Below are 13,829 nucleotides of genomic sequence, written 5' to 3'. Positions count from 1 at the left end.
TAGAAAATAAATGAATTGAATTATGTAGTAATTCTTCAATGGGCCAGGTATTATCTTAATCATACCATATATGTTAAAAACGAGAACGACATGGGAGGAAAGCTTCAAATTGTCTCCCATACAAAGGAGATCAGAGCAAGCTTTCTGGAAATAGCACAGGAACTGGTCCAAGACAATAGGAATTACATAGATGAAAATGCCACTCAAAGCACATGTACAGAGTCAGAAAAAACACTGTGCTGGAGAAACATGGATGTACATTGGTTGTGTAGATAGTAGTGGACAGAGGGTCAGCTAGAACAGGGTAACAAAGATTACCTGGAGGACTCTATAGCTTATTCCAGAAATGTAAAAAATCAAGAGCTTATGCTGGATCTTAATGTTCATCTAAGCTCAGCTGCTTACTAATTCAGTGATAATAAATGTCTGCATTTTAGTACCTTAATAACCCTTAAAAAAGAATATCAGATAATCTTCAATGAACTGGAAAAAGAACATTTGGCAAATTAAGCAATATATTAGTGCTTAGTTGTGATATGACCTACTGCATTGAAAAAATTCAGACTAAAGTGGGTCAGGTTCAAAATCTCACCACATTCTGGATTTTCTTATACCATGCTGTTTGGGGATAGTCCTCTTTAATAGTTTGAGAGGAGTTTTTTGATGTCTTTGATTCAAACTGGTCAGCAGAGATCCACTAAGTTGTATAAGGAACAGGTTGATGATTCTCAAACTGTATATGATTTAAGTGACACAGAGGCAAGTCAAAGTAGCATAGTATAGTTATAATTGAACCAACAGGATGGATATAAACACTTACTGACTGGTCATATATTCATGGAAAGAAATGCAGTATTTTGTAAAAACCATTTAAAGCACCAGGCCTTTCTTTCGTAGGGGATTGGATAGTAATAGTAATAATAGTTATAGTAATAGTAATAATTTACTATTTATCTTTTTATAGTCAGTGAGTAGCCACTGAAACTCTATTGTCACAGCAATTGAATGTCAGACTGAGACTTTTGAGTGGCATTGTTTCTGTACCATGAAGACTCTCAGATTTTCAGAGAGTCACTTGAGAGATGTAGTTATTTATTTGAAGGCCTTTGAAAAAACACCTTATACCCCAAAACAGGAAGTACCAAGACTCTCAAATGGGGCAGCCTTGCCATGGTTGAAGAATACAAAAATGTCAATTGATTCAGAGGACAGAATTTGTGCATAATTCACAGAGCACCAGGTTAGAGTTAGGTAGTAGCTATCCATTGACCATCCAGTATCAGAACATACGAATTGAGTAACCCAATGTTACTCATATCTATAGTGTTTGAATGATGTTATAGAGAATGTGAATATGATGGTATGGGTGGTACACTACTAAGAAAATATTTCTCCCTCTATGAAAGTTATGATTACGTGGAAGGTTGTACAGACTTTCATATTCCTGACACTTACATCCTTGGATTCAAACAGATTCAAACAAGAGTAGACAAAAATGTTTGATAAAATTCTAGAAAGTCCTGCAAATGCAAAGTTTCCATTTTCCAAAGGGCAAGCACAAGGTTGACGCAAATGAATGAAGTGAACTTAGCACACCTTATTGGAGTCTCCTGACACTTCATAGATCTTTGGTTTCTCTTCACTGCTCACTATTTGATCATTGGTGCCTCATGTTGTATGTTCTGTATGGCTAACAGTGGTGATCCCATATTTATGAAGGTGTTCAGACTTTTTCCTTTGCCGTTTTTTTATAATAAACCATAAAGCCTTCTTTGGTTAATATTTACACTGTATTATATATCATGTTTAAACAAGAGATGATCAAAGAGCATGAGTGAGAGTGTGAATATTATACTCTGTGAAAGTTAATATTGATTTTCAGGACTGAAGTGACAGCCTAATGGCAAGAAGCATGCACCGCTCTTGCAGATTTCAGTTCATCCATGCTAGATGTCTCATAATAACCGGTAACTCCAGCTTCAGGGAGTCTGATGTTCCTCTGGATTTTCCAACGCACCCACACTCACTTGCACATTTCCAACATAAAATGACATAGAGTATTCACTCACCTTATAAAACAGGAGAATTTTAGCATAGGAGAAAATATTAGGACCAAAGCAATACTGGGCTTGGAATGCAATTGTCTGGGTTACAAATGTCTTAGATAGTCTATCCCTCCAGGTCTGCAGCCTACAGCCTACATGGCCTCTCTTTTAGACTTAGTCCACTACATACTTAAGGCTTCCCTTGGCAGATGTTCTATGGTCCTGTCATCTGCAATTCAGTGCAACTTAAATATCACCATGGGTTCATACAATGAACTCTAGAAGCCTGCTTGAGGAGACTCCAAGCCTACTATACATATAGACCTTATTGCTCTCTGAATTTGTGGAGTAGGATTATAATTCCATCAATCTTGCACTTTCTGTACGGTCAAAATCAGTACCATATGAATAATGGAGCCAAGATCTGCTGCTATCTTAGGATATAACTTTGCACCTCAGACTATAGATAACCAATTTCTGTGTGGTGACCCCAAGGAAGCACTGCTCTAGGCAATTGCCGCCGAGAATGAGGGAACCCCTTCATTTTAGGGTTCATTTTTTCAAATGCAGTTTGTTCTTCCCAAGATGGAGCCTCCAATTCATGGCATTTTGCCCATGGGATATCTTTCAAACTGTCATAATTCAGGAGGTATCTCTTCAGTAGTGCTGTTTTGTCAACATCGAACCGAGTATTTGCCTGTCTTCATATTTCTTCTATCAAGCAGAACATTTTTTTAAAGATTTATTTATTATGTATATACTTTTCTGTCTGTATGTATGTCTGCAGGCCAGAAGAGGGTGCCAGATGTCATTACAGATGTTTGTGAGCCACCATGTGGTTGCTGGGAATTGAACTCAGGACCTTTGGAAGAACAGCCAGTGTTCTTAACCTCTGAGCCATCTCTCCAGCCCTCAAGCAGAACATTTTATCAATTCAGCTTCATTAGAGTTTTCAGAATGGCCATTTTATTTGTCTGTCTGTATGTCTGTCTGTCTGTCTGTCTGTCTATCTATCATGTCAAAATATCACAGTAATGGTCCCTCCCCAAGTTCTGGATATAATTTTTATTTGTTTGTTTTGTTTTTGTTTTTCTGTCACAATGTTTTTCTGTGAAACGGTTCTGGCTGTCCTGCAACTCACTCTGTAGACTACCTAAGACGTTTATAGCCCAGCCAATTTCATTCCAAGTCCAGTATTACTTTGGTCCTAATAGTCTTTCCTATGCTAAAATTCTTCTATTTGGTAATGGGAGTGTATACTCTGTCATTTTATGTTGGAAATGTGTAATTGTTTACTTATTTATTTATGTATGAATTTATTTTTTGTTTTATAATGTTTATAGTTAGAATATTGCCTAGAGTCTTAGAAGAGAATTTGGATTTTTGAATTTTATTGGGAGTGTAAAAGAATAAGATTATGGGGACTTTTACCATTACTATGAACACGTTTTACTTTAAGAGGCAACCATAAGCTAACAGGTATCAGTGGCAGAACACTGCTTTTAATTGAAGTGTAGCTCGTTGCCTCAGGTCTTGTAGCACTTGGTCCCCAGCTGGTGGAACACTTTGCGTGTGACTATTAGAAGCAGTAGCCTCACTGGAGAAAGTGAGTCACTGAGGAGTCTTGAGGAGTTATAATCTGGACACATTCCCTGTTCTTTCTCTGCTTCCCGAGTGGACACAGTGTGACCAACCAGCCTTTTGTTCCTGTCACCAGGACTTTCTTGCCATTATAGAATATATCCCTATGGAACCATAAGTTGAAATAAAACCTTTATCCCTTAAGTTTCCTTTGTCAGAGTATTTCATTACACAATAGGAAGACGCTAAGATACCAAGGTAATGCTGAATCAAGCAAAGGGAAAACTTGTCATTAGAAACAACCACATTGTTTTTGCTTACCACTGCATCACCCCTTCCCTGTTGTGTTTGCAGAGTTGAAATTGGGAGCAGTAATTACTGAGGAGCTTTGGTCTATGATTTGGCAGATTGTTGCATATGTTTATTCTATTGGGTGGCTGTCTGAAACACTGTCTGAGGGTGAGGCACTAGTTTCTATTTCCACCTAACTCATCACTTGAGCTGTAAAGTTTGTTAACCCTACCCAAGAGTTCTGTAAAGTGCATCAACAATTGTAAACATTTCAGGCAGAAGATTATGATTTAAATGTAAGATAGACCATCTGATATCTAGAAGCAAACACTAAGAGGGATTACTTTAGAAAATGTACTCTAAATACGTGCAAGACATACTTTGACAAAAGAGCAGAGAAAACCAAAAGCTTTAACCCTAGGCTAAATCTCAAGCTCAGGACAAGGGTGAGTAGGTATTGAAGCAACACTGTGGCACAGAGCCGATGTGTAAAAATTGAAAGGAAGTTTGCTATTTAACTTCTATTTCTCTTGTTTTTCAAGCTATTCAGCCAAAACACAAGCTGAATCAAAGATGAACAGAGACTTCAGGGAACAAGGCAGAGGAAAGCTTTATAAAGGCAGCTGGGGAGGTTACTGCAATACACAGCATGGCCTTCAACACTGACTAAAAGCTAGCTAGAAATGCAGACTTCTGGTGAAGAAGGACTAAATGAAAGAAAGAAGAAAAGACAGAAGGAGAGAGTGAGGAAAACGAAAAATCTGATTTCTAGAGTGACTACATTGCAGCATTTAAAAGCTCAATAGGAGAAGTCACAAAGCATCTGAAGAAAGAAGAAAGGGTGATCTGTTCAAAAGAAGAAAGGGTATTGAAGGAAACTATCCCTTAAGAAGTCCTGATATAAGATTTACTAGTTAAGACTTTGAAAAATACCTGTCTGTATTATGTTCACAAGCTAAAGAAAACCATAGACAAAATAAGACCAGGAACATGATTCATGAACAAAATAAGAGTATTAAAGAGATACAAATTAGGGAGAGGAATGAAAAAATTCTGGAGTTTAGAAGTACAATAATTGAAACGAACAGCTCGCTGGAGGCTAGCACCAGCCTAGAGAAGGCAGAAGCAAGAATTAGTGATCTTGATAATAATATAATTCTGTCAGAAGAATACAGCAGGGAAAAAAGAACAAAATTTTCAGATAATGAATAGCATAATTAAGCAATTCAACTTACAATTTAAAAGTGTCCTAGAAGGATAATATAGAGCAAGGGACATTAACAATATGTATAAAAATAATGTCTGCTAGCATCTGGTATACATGGACAATACAGCCAGTAGGCTCAATGAACCCCAACTAGGATGAAGTCAAAGAAATTCACACTAGGACACATTACACCAAATATATACAAACCCTCCAAATTTATGCTCATGCAGATGAATATTATTCAACCATAAAATATTTGTTCGTTATAAAATTATTGATTTTGTTCCTTGACAATTTCACACATTTAAATGATATATGCTATGTTATTCTATACCTACTGTCCTTAATTACCTTATCATTAAAAATATGTCTGTCTGTCTTTCCAGTTTACTGGATTTAAGAAGGGACATCTCTGTGACTGTGGGTTTGCATCTATGCTCTGGAGCCTCATGTACATAACTGAAGAAAAGGGTACTACTTCACCCAGATTCTATAAATAGGCAACAGCCCAGAAATGAAAGGTTGGGCTCTTTGAGCCCTTTCCCCTCCTATGAGTGATAGTTTACTGGGCCTATCTTGTGCCAATATAGGGCAGATGCCTGCAGTTATTGTGAGTTCACTATTACAACTACTGCTTCTAGTCTGATAGCATTTTGCTGCCCTTCATTCTTTTTATGTTTTTAAAGTACACTTGATTATTTACTTTCAACTTAGAGCCACCAGTCAGATGTTCCCAGATCCCTAATCAACTCCTGATTCTCCTAATATACAAATATGCACTTGCTCTGGGATAAAACTGTGACTTTATTACTTTTCTTTCTTTTATCCTAGGGAATAAAGGAAACATACCTTCATTTCAGTGTCAGCTGCACAGATTGTCAGTGATTGTCTGGAATGCATCTGAAGCAACCAGAGGCTACATCTAAATCCAGTGGGGAATATTTTCTCATTTGATTAGCAATGCCTGCCAAGGACATGACAGGGAAGAAGATCTCTAAGACCATCTTCTGTCCCTGTCTGAATGTTCGTTGAGGTGCCTAAAACACGAGCACATGGTGAGTATTTGTTAGGTAGGGAATGAATTTGAGTTTTACTTGAATTATTCTTTTTTATACTTAAGGAAGTTGTAAGGTATTCTTTTACAATACTCTTTTCATTTTCCCTACCACTCACTTGAAACCCCACCTCATTTATTGGCCAGTTTACATGGTTGGTGGACTTAAATTCAAACTGAAGTTGCAACCCTGCCATTTTATACTATGTGCTTCTCACCCAAAGTATCCATTTGTTCTTAGGCACCGTTTGTTTGACTCTACATATGTGTGCATTAATATTTGTGACATAGCTGTTTTAATTTTGCCATGCCAATGCTAAGAGTTGGTGCCCAGCAAAATGATGAGGCAGGTTGGGTACATGTCTCTGATCCAGAGATTGGTTCTACAATTCTTTCATTCTGTTCATCCTACACTGATGGAACCTACTCCCAGGAAAGGGTCGGCTTAGCTGTGAATCTTTTAATGTATTATCTTTCATAGGAGCATTTTAACTGCCTTTCCTACTTATAAAGTAATAGCCCTTCTCTTAACCATAAAGAATTTCAAGGTATACTGAACAAGGAATAAAATAATTTTCAGCATTTGTCCTTTCTTCCCAGAACTATGCACCCACTTTTCCTTTGCATATGTCAATTATGAGTTTTTATCTTAGACTGTATAATCTATCATAATAAAGACAGAAATTATTTATTACTTTACAACATCAAGTGTAACAAATATAAAGACAACAAACAGAACACCAAGAAAATGATAACAAAATGATAATGTAAATGAATGATGGTAATTTTGTAAATAAGAACCCATAGTTCAGTATGAAGCAAAGCTTACTCTTTTTTTTTTCTGTCTTTATGTTTGTCTGAAAGGAAAATCACCTAGCAGTTTTAGCATTTCAGCTCTTACAGAGAGGTCTCCAATTTATTTGGAGTTGATTTTTCTGCAGGGAGGGAGATATTGGTCTGAATTCATTTTTACCTGAAGACATCTGGTTCAATCAGCATCATTTGTTAAAGATTCGGTCTTTCCTATCATTTGTGCTTTTGGTGTCTTTGTCAATATCAGGTAGTTATAATTGCAAGCTTTTAATATTGGGTCTTCCTTTGATCCACAGTATATTTCTTTATCCCCTCCCTAAAAGCTGTCCCTTTCCATATTCCCTATCAGAACATGCGTATTCTGCTTTCTCTTTCCCTCCTCTCACTTCTTCTGTTTTGCCTCCCTGGCCCTCCGTAAGAACCTCCTTTCCCATTCCCTCCATCAGATAACTTGAGCTGGAATACTTTTTACTCTCCTCTCATTTTCTTATATATTCGCCTCTCTCCTCCTCCCAATTTTTGTGTTAATACCATGCTGTTTTTGTATCTATCTTTGTAATATACCCTGACATCAGGTATCACAATCCTTTTAGCACTATGCTTTTTGCTTAGTATGGCTGTGATTATCTACGATCTTTGAGGCTTCCACCGAAAATTTAGGATGCTTCTAAAAACTATCACGAAGAGCTTGATTTGGTATTGCACTGAGTTTGTAAATTGATTTTCATAGAATCATCATTTTTACAATATTAATTCTACTAATCCTTGAGCATGGGAGGTTTCTGTCTTTTAGTAAATTCCCCAACTTTATTCCTTCCTTCTTCAGTGATACAAAGTTTTCATTATAAAGGTCTTATATCTCAGGTTAGGTTTATTACTAGATGTCTTTTATTTTTTGTTTATTTACCTTTATAGGTTGTTGTGAATGGAAGTGCTTCTATAATCTTATTCTCAATATACTTGTTATTCATATACAGAAAAGATATGGATTTTTCTTTTTTATATTTTATTTAACTTTTTACACATATTACTCTCAGTTCCCTTTCGTCCCCTCCTCCCCGGTCTCTCATTCCTCCCAGCCCTCATCTCACTCCATCTCCCTTCCACTACTCGGGAGAGGGTAAGGCCTTCCATGAGGGATTTTCAGAGCTTGTCATTTTTATAAGTTAATTATATATCCTGTCACTTTGCTGAAACTGCTAATTATTTTTATAAGATTTTTTTAAGCTTTGGGTTCTCTCATGTATAGTACCATATGTACAAATATGAATAATTTGACTTCTTGTTTCTATCACTTTAATTTCCTTTTCTTTTAAAAATATTTTATGAGTTCTTTGAGACTTTCATACAAGATGCTTTGATGATATTCATCACCCTCTTACCTCTTCTCAGATCTTACCTTTTCTACTCAGATATTTGTGTCTTTAAAAAAATACATACACAGTACAATTTGTTCTTTCCATAAATTCTTGCATGTGTGGTTCTCCACTGGAGCATGATTGACTTAGCAGGAGACTCATTCTTAAAGACAATCGATTTCCCTGTCCTGGCAGTTACAGTTGCCATTATCTCCTTAGCTAGGAGCTCATTTAGCTTTTGTGTATTATGTTTTTGATGCATACTTGTATTCAATTTGCAATTATTTTGAGATTTTTTTGCATTCATGTTAATTATCAGGAGTATTGTGCTACAGTGTTCTGTTTATTGCTGTCCTATCATCAATCAATCAACCAATCAATCTATCTATCTATTTTCTTCATCATTATTATCATCTATCATCTATCTCTCTCTGTGTTGACTTTACTCGACTTTGGTATTAAAACAATACTGGCTATAAAGAGGAGGTTTGGAAGTAGTCTTTCTATTTCTAGCTTTTGGAGCAATTTGAAAATGTTCTAAGAAGTCTGGTAGAACCTGCTGTGACACCACCTGGACCTGGGCTTAATTCAGTTGGGAAAACTTATTGTTTCAGTCTCCTTAATTATTAATTTTTTCAATTGATCTAATTTTGATTTAACTATGGTGCCTTGAACATTTATAGAAATTTCTTATTTCTCTTAACTTTCCCAGTTTAATGCAGACTAGATTTTAAAACTATTCACTTATAATTTTTTGAGGTTCTTTGTAGCTATTAGTCTTCTCTCTTTTACTTTTTTTTTTTTGAGACAGGGTTTCTTTGTGTAGCTTTAGAGTCTATCCTGGCATTCGCTTTGTAGATCACGATGGCCTCTAACTCACAGAGATCTGCCTGTCTCTGCCTCCTGAGTGCTGGGATTCAGGACTTGGGCCACCAATGCATGGCCGTATTAGTCTTCCCTTAATTTCAATTTTTAAAATTTGGCTTTTCTCTTTCTTTTAGTTAATTTGCTAATAGTCTGTCAATATTGTTTAATTTTTAAAGAACAAATTTCTACATTCTTTGTATTATTTTACTTATTTGATTTTCATTAATTTGCAGTCTTTTTTATCATTTTTTATTTTAATTTTAAATAGCTTGTTTTACATGTCAATCTCAGTTCCCTTTGCCTCCCCTCCTCCCGCACTCCCCTTCCCCCCCACCCTCCCACCCTAATGCCAAATCCTTCCACATAGGGGATATCTAGAGTCTGTCATTTCACTCTGGGTAGGGTCCAGACACTCCCCTAAGAGTCCAGGCTGAGAGAGCACCCCTCTTTGTGCTATAGGCACACGATGACTGTTTGTATTCCAGGGATAGACACTGAACCACAGCTCAGGGCCCCATAGGTTGCCCAGGCCTTCTCGCTGACACTCACATTTGGGGGGTCCAGATCAGTCCCATTCTGGCCTCCCAGCTGTCAGTCTGGGGTCCAAGAGTTCTCCCCTGTTCAGATCAGCTGTCTCTGCTGGTTTTGCCAGCCCATTCTTTGCCAATTTGCTCATCACTCCCCTCTCTCTGTCACTGGGTTCCTTGGGTTCAGTTCAGTGATTAATTGTGTGTTTGGCTCTGCTTCCATCAGTCACAGGATGAAGGCTCCCGGATGGTTATAGACATCAAATTCATTATCAGGAGTGGACATTCGAGGTAGTCTCTTCACTATTGCTTAGCTTGCCAATTGGTGTTATCCCTTTAGATCGCTCGAGGTCACTCTGGTGCCTGATCTGTCTTCTATCCTATGATTCCCTCTTCCTCCTATTTTACCCCCATCTTGTTTATATTGTTTTTGGTCTACTGGATTTGGGTTTGGCTTGTTCATGTTTTTCCAAACTCTTGAGCTATATCACTAATCTGTTTATTTGTGCTTTTTCTTATTTTTAATATGGACATGTAGCATTATAAGTTTTCTTCTTTATGTTTTTAGATTATAATTATATCAGTTCTTCCTTCCCTTTCCTCACTCCAAACCTTCTCATACACCCAAACTTGATCTCTTACAAATTCATGACCTTCTTTTTCATTATTTATTGTTACATACATATATGTATATACATATATATTCTTAAGTACAGAAATACAATTTTCTCAGTCTCTGTAATGTTACTTGTGTGTGTGTGTGTGTGTGTGTGTGTGTGTGTTCTCAGACCTACTATTGGGTATAGAAGAACCAGCTGTTGTGTTCTATGGAGGACTAGTTCTGACATTCCAAAAATTCTTTGGTTTTCTGTAGTTTTTGTGTAGAGTTAAGACCTTGAAGGCTCAACTTGAAGATCTTGAAGGCTATAATGTCTGTTATTTCTGTTGTGTTCAACTCATGTTTAGGCAGTCATGCTGGTGAGACTTTATGGACACAGCTTTTGACATTACCAGGAGACACAATCCTATAGGAGACTTTCTGGTCCTTTGGCTCTTAAAACCTTCTTTCCTGTTGTTCAGCTATGTTCCCTAAGGCTGAAGTGTAGGAAAGGACAGATTTTAATGTTTGATCAGAGGTACCTCTTCAAAATATAGGAATAAGAAAAGACTTTTCAAAGAAGACTCAATTGTTCAGGAATTAGTCCAACAAAAATGGTGCATATTAAAACTACAAAGTTTCTGTGCAGCAAAAGAAACAATTTAGTTAAGCCGAATCTTCTAGAGTAGGAGAAAATCTTTTTCAGCTATATATCCCATAGAATATTAATACCCAGACTATACAAAGAACCAAAAAATCCCCCCAAAGAATCAAGAAAACAATCAGTAAAACATTAACTACAGATTTGAGCCAAGATCTTTCAAAAGAAGGAATAAAAATGATTAGGAATTATCTAAAAACAAGTTAAACATCTCTACCAATAAGAGAAATGTAGATTAAAACTACTTTGCAATCCATCTTATTCTGACAAAAGTGACTAAGGTTAAGCAAATAATAGACAAAAAATGCTTATGAGAATGTAGGGACAAAGGAGGCGTGCCTTGTAGAGAGAATCTGAAATGATACGAATATACGGCACTTATGTATGAAAACCTCAAAAACGTATAAAGTAAAATCAAAGTCACAAAATCTACTTTCTAAGCTGTGTTTGAATGACACAGAGGTATTTGTGGCTAAGCACAAACACAGTATCTGGGAGGACATGCCAAGAATGACATGTGATATTAAGATTCATGCTGTTGTCTGAGTCTGCAATCTGTTTTCTTTCACTCTCATGCCTGTGAAAATGCCATTTGGTTCGATTCAATTTTGAAATTTTGTTGTAGGAAGGACTGGGGGAACCTAACTATTTGAAAAGTGCCAATACATCAATATCTGCTTAGCCAAGTTAAGTGTTTAGTAAGATTGAACACAAATAACAAATGTGATAGATACCAAACTTGACCAATGTTACTGTCTGCACTTTCTCATTGCCGGTGGATGGGAACATTGTAAACATTTTAAGTTGAAAAACAGGGGGAGGGGCTTTGAAATACACTAAAAAGGAACAGAAGCAAAATCCAGTTTGTTATGGTTCATATTCCAAATGATCATCTGAATGAGAATCTGACCTATAAGTGCTCATGTGCCATTAATTTATTTCATTTTTCATGAAAAACAGTGGATTACATGCTGATCGAAGCAACACGATGTACTTCACAGTACATGCTGATCGAAGCAACACGATGTACTTCACAGTACATGCTGATCGAAGCAACACGATGTACTTCACAGTACATGCTGATCGAAGCAACACGATGTACTTCACAGTACTTCCCATGGCACACAGTGACACATATAGTGAAATGTACTTTTTTCTGAAGGAATATAGCAAATTGTTTAACAAATTTTGTGTTTTTTCCTCACAAGGTAACTTTGTCATTGGGTATAGTTAGTCACTCTATATGTATTTCCCATCCATTTTTTTTACAAGCAAGTAGGACCATATTTCTGTGACTCATCACAGAACATGAGTAGAAATGATTATGTTACTTGAGGGTCAGAGTGCTACCTCTCTCTTTTTTATTTTTTATTTTTTATTTTTTTTGGTTTTTCGAGACAGGGTTTCTCTGTATTGTTTTGGAGGCTGTCGGTCCAGCCCAGCCTCGAACTCACAGAGATCCGCCTGCCTCTGCCTCCCGAGTGCTGGGATTAAAGGCGTGCGCCACCACCACCCGGCCCTACCTCTCTCTTTCTGAGACACTTTTTATGATTTTGGGCACAGAGACCAAGGCAATGACTGTGGACAGTTTCTGTCCCACCTGACCCCACAGCTGTTTATGACTAAGTAAATACACAGAGGCTTATATTAATTATAAACTGTTTGGCTAATGGCTTAAGCTTCTTATTAGCTAGGTCTCTCTTAATTATTAATCCATTTCTATTAAACTGTGCCTTTCCATGTGGTTTTGGATTACTGGAGAATGCTCCAGCGTGTTACTCTTTCAATGGCTGCATAGTGTCTCTCCAGGGACTCCTCTATGCCTTTCTCTCCCCAGAATTCTCTTTGTCTCTTAGCCCTGTCTATACTTTCTGCCTGACTACTGGCCAACCAGTGTTTTATTTAACAAACAATTAAGAGAAACATATACACAGAAGGACATCCCCCATCACAAAGGCATACCACCATACCCATTATACTGAATTTTGATGGAGAACTATAATTACTTCACATATGTAAATTTTGTCATGTGAGAATTACTTTCCATTACCTAAACTGGAGGATGTTTTCTTATACTTTAAGTCATGAAGAATGGATATATTAAGAAGATTTTGTATTAGTCATCTCTTGTACAATAACCACCTCCAGGGTTGACTGCTGCTATTGGAGAATGTGTAAAAGAAACCAAATCATTGGCAATGCAAAGGAAGTGAGATGAGACGAAGAGACCCATCAATGCAGTTTGCTCAAGCTGAGGTGAAGGATGCATAGCAGTTAATGGAAAGTTTAAAAATACTGTTCCAACAGGACCAGTATGTGAGGTCAGAGCTTTGACAGACTACAAGGACTTTATGAAATGAATGAGACAGGAAGACCAGTGGAATTTTTCTAGGGAAGTTGTTAAGACATGGCCAGCAATATCAATTAGAGTGGGATGCAACAGATAAGATACTAGCACTGCTGTGTGTCTTTCTTGCTGACTGTTTGATTCTCAGCTGCCCCAAGATGACCAGCCATTTCCAGTCACACAGCATTTTAGATACTATTTCTGTTAAGTGTTACAGTTGAGCATTCATGTGAGGAATATGGGAATACCAGCTTGCTGCTATAAGCCTGAAAATTCAGCAAAGAGTTGGTCACTTAGAAAGGAGATGGAAGAGAGACAATAAAATATGAGGACCAAAGCAATGGCAGTTTAGAAAAATAAAACAGTGCAGAAGACATTTAGTAAGCCTGTAATGCTTCCCAGACTATCATGGGGGCATCAGTGGTCCATGCTTTCTTGACGTTGACCTCATGGTGAGTCTCCTTATGGTGATACCACCTG

General features: G+C 37.2%; 1 long non-coding RNA gene across 6 annotated transcripts in view; it reads left to right on the top strand.

The window, feature by feature from the left end:
- The window catches only part of LOC121140651, a 123,197-nt gene that overhangs the window by 74,433 nt on the left and 34,935 nt on the right, over positions 1-13,829 (top strand). For all 6 annotated transcript variants that reach the window (XR_005877570.1, XR_005877567.1, XR_005877571.1 and 3 more), the window contains one exon: positions 5,956-6,179. This is a non-coding gene — a long non-coding RNA (uncharacterized LOC121140651). The remainder of the gene's footprint in view (positions 1-5,955; positions 6,180-13,829) is intronic.

The sequence above is a fragment of the Mesocricetus auratus genome, unplaced genomic scaffold, assembly GCF_017639785.1.
Source record: "Mesocricetus auratus isolate SY011 unplaced genomic scaffold, BCM_Maur_2.0 Super-Scaffold_4256, whole genome shotgun sequence".
Lineage (NCBI taxonomy): Eukaryota > Metazoa > Chordata > Mammalia > Rodentia > Cricetidae > Mesocricetus > Mesocricetus auratus.
Note: the sequence above shows the minus strand (reverse complement) of the source record. Positions and strands in the feature narration are given on the sequence as shown.